General features: G+C 33.7%; 1 non-coding gene across 1 annotated transcript; it reads left to right on the plus strand.

The window, feature by feature from the left end:
- Window positions 1-5348: 5348 nt before the first annotated feature.
- LOC112725865 (small nucleolar RNA R71) lies at window positions 5349-5456 on the plus strand. The gene has a single exon (XR_003164946.1). It is a non-coding gene; the product is annotated as a small nucleolar RNA R71 (small nucleolar RNA).
- The last annotated feature ends 6375 nt before the right edge of the window (window positions 5457-11831 follow it).

Consider the following 11831-nt stretch of genomic DNA (forward strand, 5'->3'; position numbering starts at 1 on the left):
TTCTAGGAAAAAATGATAATTCGTTGCATCTAAAAAAATGAGTATAATATAACTAAAAAAAGTCTTAAGATTTTAGCGGCAATAGCAATGGCAACTAAAAGTAAATAAAATTACAATTTTAGAATTATTATCAGTAGCCATATAAATTGCCGGTAAAGTGGGTTTTGGCGGCAATAGTAATAGCCGCTAAAAGTGAATAACATTGCAATTTTAGAATTACTTTTGGTGACCATATGAATTGCCAAGAAAATGGCCACTAAAAGTTATATACTTTTTGCGGCCATTAAAAAGGTCTTTACCGGCAAATGTTATAATTGCTGCTAAAACCTTTTAGCGACAAAGCATAAGACGGCTAATTTCTAATTGCCGGTAAATGTATTAGCGGCTATTTTTATTGCCGCTAAAAGCAAAATAAATGGCCGCTAAAAATGATTTTTCTTGTAGTGTTGGGGGCTTTTGTGATGCTACGTGAGGTGCATCAATGGTCACGTAAGGCACAACCTATGCTGCATGAGGCGGAACCCAAGCTACGTGAGGCGCAGGCAAGGAAGCCATCCCCTGGGAGGTGGTGTTAGGCACATCAGAGGGGATATGAAGTACACCAAGCCATGCGTGAAGCGCATAAGAGGGGATGTGAGGCGCACCAAGCCATGCGTGAAGCGCAGGGGCTGAGGCGTGAGGCGCATGGTGTGGGTAGCCCCTGGGAGTGGACTTGGATGCTCCTTCTATCCTTGTCTTGCTTGTTGCTATTGCTTGCTCTTCTTCTACAATCTCATTGCTCTTTTATGCTATGGTTGCTTGCTCCTCTTCATCTTTGTTCTTGCTCATTTTCAACACTTTCCTACACATACCAAAACTCAAAGCAACTTCAAAGAATATTGGTTAAAAGCACTAAAATCTTAATTAAGAATAAGGAAACCACTAATCTTCGCCGAAAGAAATACTAAAGAAAACAACTAAATATGTTCATGCATCAAGAGTCTCTCGGGATTATGAACTCAGCCATTGTGGACTTCCTACTTGCCCCGGAACCAACACAGATCGGCGGAACAATGGAGCCATCTGACTTGATGTAGTTATCGCCTAACCCTATGACTCCAAGGCGGTGGTCCTTGAGGTCGCTTTTCTTCAATCCCAGGGGGTTGAACACGTTTTGAAACACGATGTTTGAGTATGTCCCTGTGTCAACTAAAATTTGCTTGACCAAACCTGTCCGATTCTTGCCCTAACCACCATAAGCGGGTCCTCTGGGGGGTTGTCGCTCCACCGATCTCCACAAAATGTTGTCGTTACGACTAGAAAAACTTAAGGGTCAGTTGGAGGAGCTAATAGATAAGAATTACCTGACAAAGTATTTAACCATCGGAAGCACCGGTTATGTTAGTGAAGAAGAAGGATGGCAGTATGAAGTTTTATGCGAGAGAGAATGCCAATAAATCCTTGTGGCTCGATTTGTCTTTTCGTTTGTAAATTTCATTGAAGTACTTTGTCTCGAATTCCTTCTTTAAAAATGATTTGATTATTTCCCAATCTTATTCCTTGTTCACATGTATCCTAGCATGAATCTTGTATTTTTCGAGGTGAACCTGAGCTTGTTTTGATACAATCAAGCGGTCCTTAGATCCTTGGAAACTTGCTGTTAAGTTGAATTGCCTACAATTACGAACTTGTAGTTCTTTAAAAATTAGCTAAAACTTGTTTTGATTTGATATGCCTTGTTGTTTCTATCAAAGATTCTTGATTTAGATTCCTTTCTTGAGATGCACTTTAATTCTCTTTCTGGTGTATTTCGTTGTTTTTTTCTACGACCTTGCTTGATCACAATGCAAGACATCCTTCCGATTTCTCATGGATATCATTTGTATTGTTTGTTCTCTTTTGATCTTAATATCCCTTTGAATAAACTCAAGCTTATTTTAGCATCGCGTACGATTTCTAGATGTAACCATCAAGACATTAGTTCCTTAGAACATAATTTTCTACACATACCAAAGCTCAAAGCAACTCCAAGAAACATTGATTAAAGCACAAAAAAATCTCAATTATAACAAGAAATTTACTAACTTTATTGAAAGAAATACTAAAGAAAACAACTCAAGATGCTCATACATTACAACACCAAACTTAAGATCTTGCTTGTCCCCAAGCAAGATAAGAACTATGCACAAAGGATTTCTCTAAATTTGAGTGGATTGAAGAATTGCTTGACATTTTAGTGAATGAAGTGATCAAGTGACAGTGGGGTGAACTCTGAATTGTGTGATCATGTATGGATTCCAGTGCTTGTTAAGCTTACAATTGAAAGTCTTAGAACTTAGAAATTCTATTTGGATGATATTATGGAGGTCTCTTTATAGATTTTTACCTTGAAGACAGCTTCCCCTTTTCTTTTATTTGATGCTTTGCACATTGAGCCTTGTCGTGACTCTAAATATTTTGTCTCAAGTTTTGCTCGACACAGAAACACCATAAGCATTTAACTGGGGAACTCTTTAAGTCCGTGCTTCTTTTTATTCTTCCTAGTCAGTAGTGCTCAAAGCCTTTGACTTCTCTTTTATGGGGTTATTTGCACTTGACTTTGACTCTAAATATTTTGTCTCAAGATTTTCTCGACACAGTCACACTAGAAGCACTTAGCTAGGAAAATAACTCTTTGAGCCTTGATTCTTTTTAACCTTCCTAGTCATTGGTGCTCAGAGCTTTGGGCCTTTCTCTTTGCTTTTCTTTTCTTTTCTTACTGCTTCTTAGTTTTATTGATTTTTGAGATCCTCCATAATACTTCTCTAAACTTCATTCTATGTCTTAGAGCTCCCTATGTAAGTTTTCACAAACATATAACCTCATGACATACTCACATTATCAGAACCTCCACTTTTCTTAATCTTACTTGTCCCACATTTTTTTAAAAAAATCTTCAACTTTTTTCATTCAAAAACTCTTTATTGCATGCTTAAAGATATTAGGTGCAAGGAGTTTCAAAAGTAAGGTGGCATAAAATATGAATGAATCATGATTATTAACTAAGAACAAAAATAGATGCAAGATATAAGAAATAAAAGCTCAAGAATAGAGTTACTTCCCTCTTCATTATCTTCTAGGCTATGTAGAGCATAGCTTCCAACACCAAACTTAGAATGGTTGCTTGTCCTCAAGCAAAAAAGAAAAATAGTGATGATGAAAATATGAATAATCATAATTATCTAGAGAAAGAAATTAAGTGATGCAAACGCTTATTCAAATGAACTAAATGGAATTAAAAACAAAAGAAAAATTAAAGACAAAATAAAAAGGGTACTAACGGTTGGGTTGCCTCTCAACAAGTGCTCTTTTAACGTCACTAGCTTGACGATTGATTCTTGCTAAGTTGGAGGTGGATTATAGTGCTCCAATGCCCCCTCTCACTGTGAATTTTATTTCATTGTCTTCATCTATGAGTTCAATGTGTTCCAAGGAGAGGATCTTGTTTACTATATAAGGTCCATACCATTTGTTGGAGTTGTCTGGCCATATCCATGGTGAGGAAGGGAATTGTATCACTTGCTATCTAGGAGAGAAGTCACTTGTAGGGATCTTCTTATTCCTTCACACCCTGGACATCTTCTTGAGAACTTTCTTTTTTTCATTTGGTGATACACTCCCAATACCAAACTTAGGTTTGATGTCAAAATGACTTCAAAGGGAGGCTTTGGTTGCAAATTCTTGTTAGCTTCATCAGGGGCTCTTGAAGGCTTAGATTTATTGATTCAATCTTTATGCAATTCTCCTTTTCACTTGAGTGATGCATGATTTTAAAAACATGAAAAACTAAGTGCTCATTATGCACTCTCAATATTAATTCACCCTTTTCCACATCAATGAGAGCTCTTCCAGTGACTAGAAATGGTCTCCCTAGGATGATGGAGGCATTTTTATCTTCCTCCATGTCAAGAATAACAAAATATGCTGGAAGAAAAAACTTTTCTACCTTAATAAAGACATTCTCAATTACCCCATGTGCATGCTTTATTGACTTATGTGTCATTTGTAGGGCTATTGTTGTGGGCTTCATCTCTTGAACTTGTAGTTTCTTCATCACAGAGAGAGGCATCAAATTGATACTTGCCCCTAAGGCACATAATGCTCTTTCAAAGGTTGTGTTTCTAATGGTGCAGGGGATTTGAAAAATTTTAGAATCCTTTATTTTTCTTGGCAAATCTCTTTGAATTATTGCACTACATTCCTTGGTCATTACCACTGTTTCACCCCCCTTTAAAGTCCTCTTCTTGGATAGCAACTCCTTTATGAATTTAGCATAAAAAAGCATTTATTCCAAAACTTCTATGAATGGAATGTTATGTGAAACTTCTGGAACACTTCCAAGAAATTTTTGGTTGATAAGGAGCCACTGTTTCCATTTTCTTTGGAGCTTCAATTGTTGGTGCATGAACAATGCCCTCCTTCTTTTACTTCTCTTCTTTCACGTGTTCCCTTTCATTGGATGCCACTGTTTGGTCTTCATTCTCTTTGCTAATAACCCTTCCACAACTCAAGTTAATGGCCTTGCATTATTCTCTTGGATTGGAAATTGTGTCACTTGAAAAAATGTTGGATGGCCTCTCTGTGAGTTGTTTGACAATTTGTCCTATTTGTACTTCTAAATTTTAAATGGATTCACCTTGATTTTGAAATTTGGCTCTTGTCTCATTCATGAAACTTTGAGTTTGTTGCATGAATGTGGAGGTGGATTGAGCTATTGTGGTAATGGCTTGGGATAGTTTTTCAATGGTGGTTTCAAAGGAGGAAAATTTGGTTTCTAGAGAAGAGAATTTGATTTCCAGAGAAGAAAGTCTTTGGTAAATTTGTGGTTGTATATGTTGAGGTGCAGTGAATTTCTTTGGCTCTTGATTGTCCTAACTAAAATTGGGGTGGTTTTTCCATCTGGAATTATAAATTTTTGAGAAGGGATCATTAAATAGTGGCTTTTGAAAATTTTCCATGTAATTCACTTGCTCGTTCCTGAACAACCCACAATTTTCATCCTTGTGAGCTCTTCCACACAAGTTGTAACTCACTTGTGTAGCTACTGATAAGTCTTACATGTGCCCTAATTGCTTTGTGAGTAAGAAAATTTGTTGAGACATCATTTTATTTTGTGCCAAAATAGTGTCCAAAGTATCTAACTGCATCACATTTCTCTTCATTGTTCTCTCATATGAGTATAAATATTGATTGTTAGCTACAATCTTAATCAATTTTAAAGCTTGTTCAGTAGTTTTCATGTGCATGGATCCTCCAACTGAGGAATTCAATAAAGTTCTGGAAGCGGGAGTGAGCCCATCATACAAAATTTGGAGTTCCATTCAATCAGCAAACATATCTTGGGGACACTTTCTCAATAATTCTTTGTACCTTTCCCAAGCTTCATAGAGAGATTCTCCATCTTTCTAAGTGAAAGTTTGGATATCATGTCTCAGTTTTGTCAACCTCTGTGGTGAAAAAAATTTGGTTAAGAACTTATTGACCAAATCATTCCATGTTGCAATGCTCTCTTTTGGTTGAGTTTCAATCCACTGCTTGACTCGGTTCCTTACAAATAATGGGAATAGCATCAAGCGATAAGTTTCAGCAGAGACGCCATTAGATTTGACTGTGTCAGATATTTGTAAGAAGCTAGAGATGAACAAATTGGGATCTTCTTGAGGGCTCCCACTGAATTGGCAATTCTGTTACACCAATGTGAGGAGTCGAGGCTCCAACTCAAAGTCGTTTGCCTCCATAGTGGGCCTCATTATGCTACTCCCACAACTATTACTTATGGGGGTAACAAAGTCTCCAAGAGTCCTCCTTGCATTGACATTGTTGTTTGCCATGCTTTCTTACTCAAACTTGTAACGACCCAATTTTCAATATGTCTAGATCATACTGGAAACTGAGCACTACCAATTTGTTTTTTAATTATTATCTATTATTTATTATATGAGCCTGATTCGTTGTTAAAAGCGTAGTTATTTTGCGAGAAACTTTTTTTTTGAAAAATGTTTGTATTAGTAATGGAATCATTCATATAATCAATTCACAAAAATAAAAGATACAATAGTTAAAACAACCACACTTATATACATCCCAAGCAGTTAATAACATTCAGTTATCCAGCCGTTATCAGAGTATAGATCCTAGTTAGAGCACCCCTAGATATAGCTAGATAATAACTATATACTTATATATACTTACAACCTCCCAGATCCTGACCTGTTCAAGAAGTCCTTAAGCTGACGCCCAGGCTAGCCTAGACTCTATACTCACCTAATTCCTCTAAACTACAAAAGCGAGGGAAAGTATGTTCTAGGTCATCAAAACTCGAGTCAGGTGAAAAGTCATCAAAAGGCAAAAGTTTGTCTACTCCTCCTCTGCACGATCATACGTCGTCAAAGAGCATCTCACTAGTACTTTATTGAGTGGCAACAAAACAGCAACATCCTACGAAGGACTTAGGCCAAAGTTCATAGATAAACGGGGTGTAAATATTGGCTGGTCTTACAGCATATACATATAAACAGATAACAGAGTTCACCCTAGACACAGAAGACTACCTAGAGCAGAATTCTCTTTGCGAAATGATCATCAGTGAACTATGAAAGGCTACTCATGCTTCCATCTGAAGGGGGAGAGAATGGGGTAAGAACTTGGAAGTTCTTAGTAGAGTCGGGTTAAATAGTCATGTTAATCGGCTCCATCATGCTTTTCAGACAGTAATATACTTTACAGAAGATAGAGGAAAACAAGAAAAGCATATAAACAAAAAAGTAGAAAAAATAGAAAAGTAGAGAAAACAGAAAGGCAGAGAACAAATAGAGAAATATAAGAATAAAGCATAACACAGAGAATATGCAACAGAGAATAATGTGCACATAAGAATGATGCATGTATATCCCTTGTTCAAGTAATGAGCTCATTTGTCGGTTACTAACCTGCTCCCGATGTTACCCAGCAACCTCTGTCTAGATAAGGCTTTCCTGTTGGCAATACCCACTGCAAGCAACCTTTGTCTTGCAGGGCAGCACTTATTAGCCGATATACGCTCAACACACTTATTATAAGCAACCTTTGTCTTACAGGAGCACAATACACTCACTGTAAGCAACCTCTGTCTTACAAGAGTACAACACACTCACTGTAAGCAACCTTTGTCTTACAGGAGTATACTTTAACTGTGTGTATCTCGATATCTTTGTAAGCAACCTTTGTCTTACAGCATAGCATTATGCTAGGTATCACATGAAAGCTTCTCAGTGGTCGCACCACCATCTATCTGATTGCCTCCACCACGCAGCAGATGAACATACAATAGATGATCATATCACAAGAATCAACTCTTTATTCTTATTCTCTTTTCTCATTGTCTCTTTACTCTGCTCTGATTACTCTTTTCTCTTTGTCTCTTTACTCTACTCTGATTTCTCTATTTAACATATGTATTTATAGCTTATGTAAATTTCGGTATGAATAGTTAGTCTGTCCTAAGTATAGGTTCATTAAGTCTATACTGAAATAGTTTAACTTTTCATATTATACCTAACCCTAGGCGCAACTCAAATACTAATTGTGTTGCTCCTAGTTTGCTCACTAATCACCATTTATTTCTGTCATTACAACTTTACCGACTTTTTCTTCAATTTTTATTTTTTTTCAACTTTTTATCTTTCCTTTGTCTTTGCCTCACTAATATGTTATTACCATTCCCTAAGTGTTTTATGAAGGTAATCATGAGATTCTGCGCTTAAAATTGTCTTTCTACAACTTTTACGAAAAACTGTCTTTTCTGTATTATTTTATTATTATTTATTATTTTATTAATAAATTTTTGAAAATTAACGTACTTTTACCTTTAACTATATGAATTCACTTTTTACTATCCGTAACTTTTAATATTTTTAATTTAACCACCCTAACTTTTAATATTTACAAATTAACACTCCAAACACCAAAATAATTACTTTCTTGCCCTTTTTAAGATAAAAAAAATGTGTTCTTCATTGTTCTTCATCATACTCAAAGTGTTCTTCATAAATTCTTCAGATTCTTTCTCTGTTTTCACCCGTTTTTCAATCTTTTCAGTAACCAATTTTTACCATAATTCATAACAAATTTGCAGCTACTAAAACCCCATCTTTTCCACTAGATATCAACATAAAATCAACCCCAATTTAAGGATTAGGGTTCAAAATTCCAGCAGCCACAAGAACATGCATTCATAGCTTGAATATCATCAAATTTCATCAAATTTCATCAAATTTTCACCAAAATTTCAACAAGAATCACCCATATAAACAATCAATTTCAAGCATAGCGAAATCATATCATAATCACACAATCAATTTCACCAAATCCTACCTTGATTTGCTGTCTCAAATTCGGTTATGCTTCTAGTATTTTTTAAGCACTTTTTCCTCCTAAATCACATCAAGAACAAATTTGAATCCATAAAATCTCAACTGACCGAACCTTAATAAATATATTAGGAAAAGATTCCTCACCTTAAACATGCTGGAAATTAAAGATTCTTGGCTCACAAGTCAATCTAAGCAAGAGATCTAAGGAAGAACATCAAGAAAATACATGTTCATGCATATTTTCCTTGAAACTGAAGTAAAAGGGAGAAGGAACAGCCAACTCACCTTGATTCCAGTCTTGATTAGTCATATAATTTTGAAGAGAAAGAAGAGAGAGTCATTTTGGTGTAATTGGAATTTTGATTTGAGTTTTAGTCCAGAAGAAATCAAGCTTTGAAGATTAAAGTGTCATGAAAGTTTCTCTCTTTTCTCTCTTGTCATTTTCGGCCAAAAGGAAGCAAATGACAGCCTTGGAAGGTCTTGGGGGGCGGGGTTGAGGAAATTCGTGCTTGATGGGAATTGGTTAGTTAGGGAGGTGATTGAAAAATGTCTCAGATGTATAATTACTAAACAAATTATATTAGAACACAAGTACAAACACATCCAGAGATTCTTTTCTGAACTACTAGCATATATGACACTATTAACATGTTTAATATAAGAATATAACATATATGATGAGGCATTAGCATTGTTAAAGTCATCAGAGAGTGCTGGTATTAAACTGCACCAGAAGACTGTGAACCCGGTTAAACCGATCTCCTGATTTTAACTAAAACAGATCAAATAATATTATAATATTATTCAAGTATCTCTAATATTAATATAATAATAATATTATATTACTATTTCTCTTCTCTCATGAATCGAGTCCAGTTCGTCAAACTGAGACTAATTATGGAAACCAGAATAAAAAACTCCTAATTGATACGGCTCAAAAACTAGGTTCTTCGCGACTGCGTTGTCGAGCTTGCGTCAAAAGAGGTTTGATTTAGAGATGACATAATGACAATGAGGATTGAGATACTTGATGATACAACAGAGTTGTTCCCTTCATGATCTTCTGGAGGACTCCGTATCTTCAGAAAAGATCTCGCGTACTTGAAAACTAGGTTGTTACAAAACTTCTCTTGAATTTTCTCCTCTAGAATTTTAGATTTTTTTCTTAATTGATGAAGAATTCTCTCAATTTTTGGATCAAACAAGAGAGGTTCCTTGTCTTTGTTTTTCTGCATGCAAAAGTAAGAAAAAACATAGAGAAAAGATGAAATTTTCAACGTCATCGTGGAGCGAATTTCAGTGAGTAGCAAAAGAAAATAAAAAGATCTAATTTAGAGAATCAAATAATGTGGTAGTTGTTAATCTCAATTAATCCCCGACAACGACGCCTAAAATTTGATGCAGAATTTTACAAAACTACAACTCGGCAAGTGTACCAAATCATATTAAGTAATATCACGGTGAGTGAGTTATCGTTCCCACAAGAATTAAAAGATTAAGCAACAATGATTAATTAATTATTTTAATTAGACAAATCAAATAAACAGAGGAGTGAATGGAGAATTTAAAACGTGCAACAAAGAGCAATAAAACAGCAAACACTGAGTGAATGAAGACAATGATGGTGAGGATATTAAGATTTCAGAGATATTCACTCTTTAGGAAAATAATCCTTGTGTTCATTTATTTGAGGCATGCAAAGATCAATTAAGACAAATCACAAATAATGAAATCATAATTTTTTGGTAATTCAATTTCTCTTTAACCTAATTAATCGCTAATTCCTTAGTCAATTACTTAAGAAAAGAAGTGAAGCACAATTCTAATTCAATTTTAAATAAAATTCAAGATTATTCCTAAACAATTGAAACTTATAAGAAAGGATGATTTTCAAGAGTTGTCTAATCCAAATTTTATGTCACTTATTCAAATTAGAGCAATTGAACATCAATACGTGTCGCACACTTTTGAAACACTATTCCTAGTTAAATAAAAAAGTAGTGAGAAAAAGTTTTTAACCTAATTCTGATATTACTTTTTCCAAAACAATATTTAGAATCCAAAACGGAGTTGGAATATCTTCCAACAATTCTAAATCTTTAGGGATGAAGAACGAAAATTTAATCATGAATTAGATCAAAGCATAAACCTCAATTAAAGTAAAATACTTAAATTAATAAATCATAAAAAGATGAACAGAGCTCCTAACCAGTGACGGACCCAAAAAATTTTTATAATGGGAGCAAAAATATATTAAAATAAATTTTGTTAAACATCAATATATTTATAATTTGAAAGACACAAAAAAATATTTATTTAAACTAAAATTATATATATACATAAAAAAAACTAATAATTTTACTTATATTTATAATAATTATGTATAAGAGTTAAAACAAAGAATATAAATTAGAATTCAATTAAAAAGTTAACTTTTTTCAATTAATTTGAATCGATATCAGTCAATTTTTTTAAATTATATTATTTATCTTAAAATTTAAACCCTCAAGCCTCTAAAAAATTGAGAATTTTTATAATTAAAAAAATAATTAATGTTAGATAACTAAAAATCAATTTTTTATAATTTGTTATTATTTATTATATAAATAATATTTTTCTTATCTCAACCAATTTTTAAAAAAATAAAAATTTTATTTATATTTAAAAAATTAAGCATCAGTTTAGTAATTAATTAATCGACTATTTTAAAAAGAACATTATCATTATTTATTATTTTTTATTTATTAGTTTTGATACTAAATTAAATTTAATGTGATATATATAATTGCATATTAAATTTAACAAAATATTTTTTTAACATAATTCTCAAAAAAATAATTTATAATTTAATATAGAAACAAAGATAATATAATAATAAGATTAAATATACTCATTTATATATAATTGTTATTAATTTTTTATTATCCAGTGGGGGCAAGTGCCCCCTCTCTCTCTAACTTAGGTTCGTCCCTGCTCCTAATATAAACAAAGGAGATTAGTTGCTCATGATGCAAAGAAAAATCTCAAATTATCAATTGTAAAATGACTAGAAGGAAGAATGTCACATATGTGTCTCTTTTTCTTTTTATACTAATCCTAAAAATTAATTCAGAATTCAAACTAATTAAAAAAAACTAAATCAAATCAAATCTAATTAATTAAGTCTTGATAATTCTTAATTAGCTAATGGTCTTCCTTGTAATTCAAATTCAAAATTTGGTGCCTTATTTAGTTGAAATCATGGATTTAAAACTTGATCTTGGATCATCCAATTAAGTGCTTGAATAATTGAAGGATTAGTGAAGGAACCAAAGTCCAGAAAGATGGCCCAATGCTATGTGTTATATACCTAGACTTTGGCGTATAACGCATGGGCTTCATGATTGCTATTGGAGGGGCCTTCTTGTGTGGTATAAGTGTATAACGCATGGGAGGTGGGGTATAACGCATGGGAAAAATTGG

The sequence above is a fragment of the Arachis hypogaea genome, chromosome 11 (genome assembly GCF_003086295.3).
Source record: "Arachis hypogaea cultivar Tifrunner chromosome 11, arahy.Tifrunner.gnm2.J5K5, whole genome shotgun sequence".
In the NCBI taxonomy this organism is placed as follows: Eukaryota; Viridiplantae; Streptophyta; class Magnoliopsida; order Fabales; family Fabaceae; genus Arachis; species Arachis hypogaea.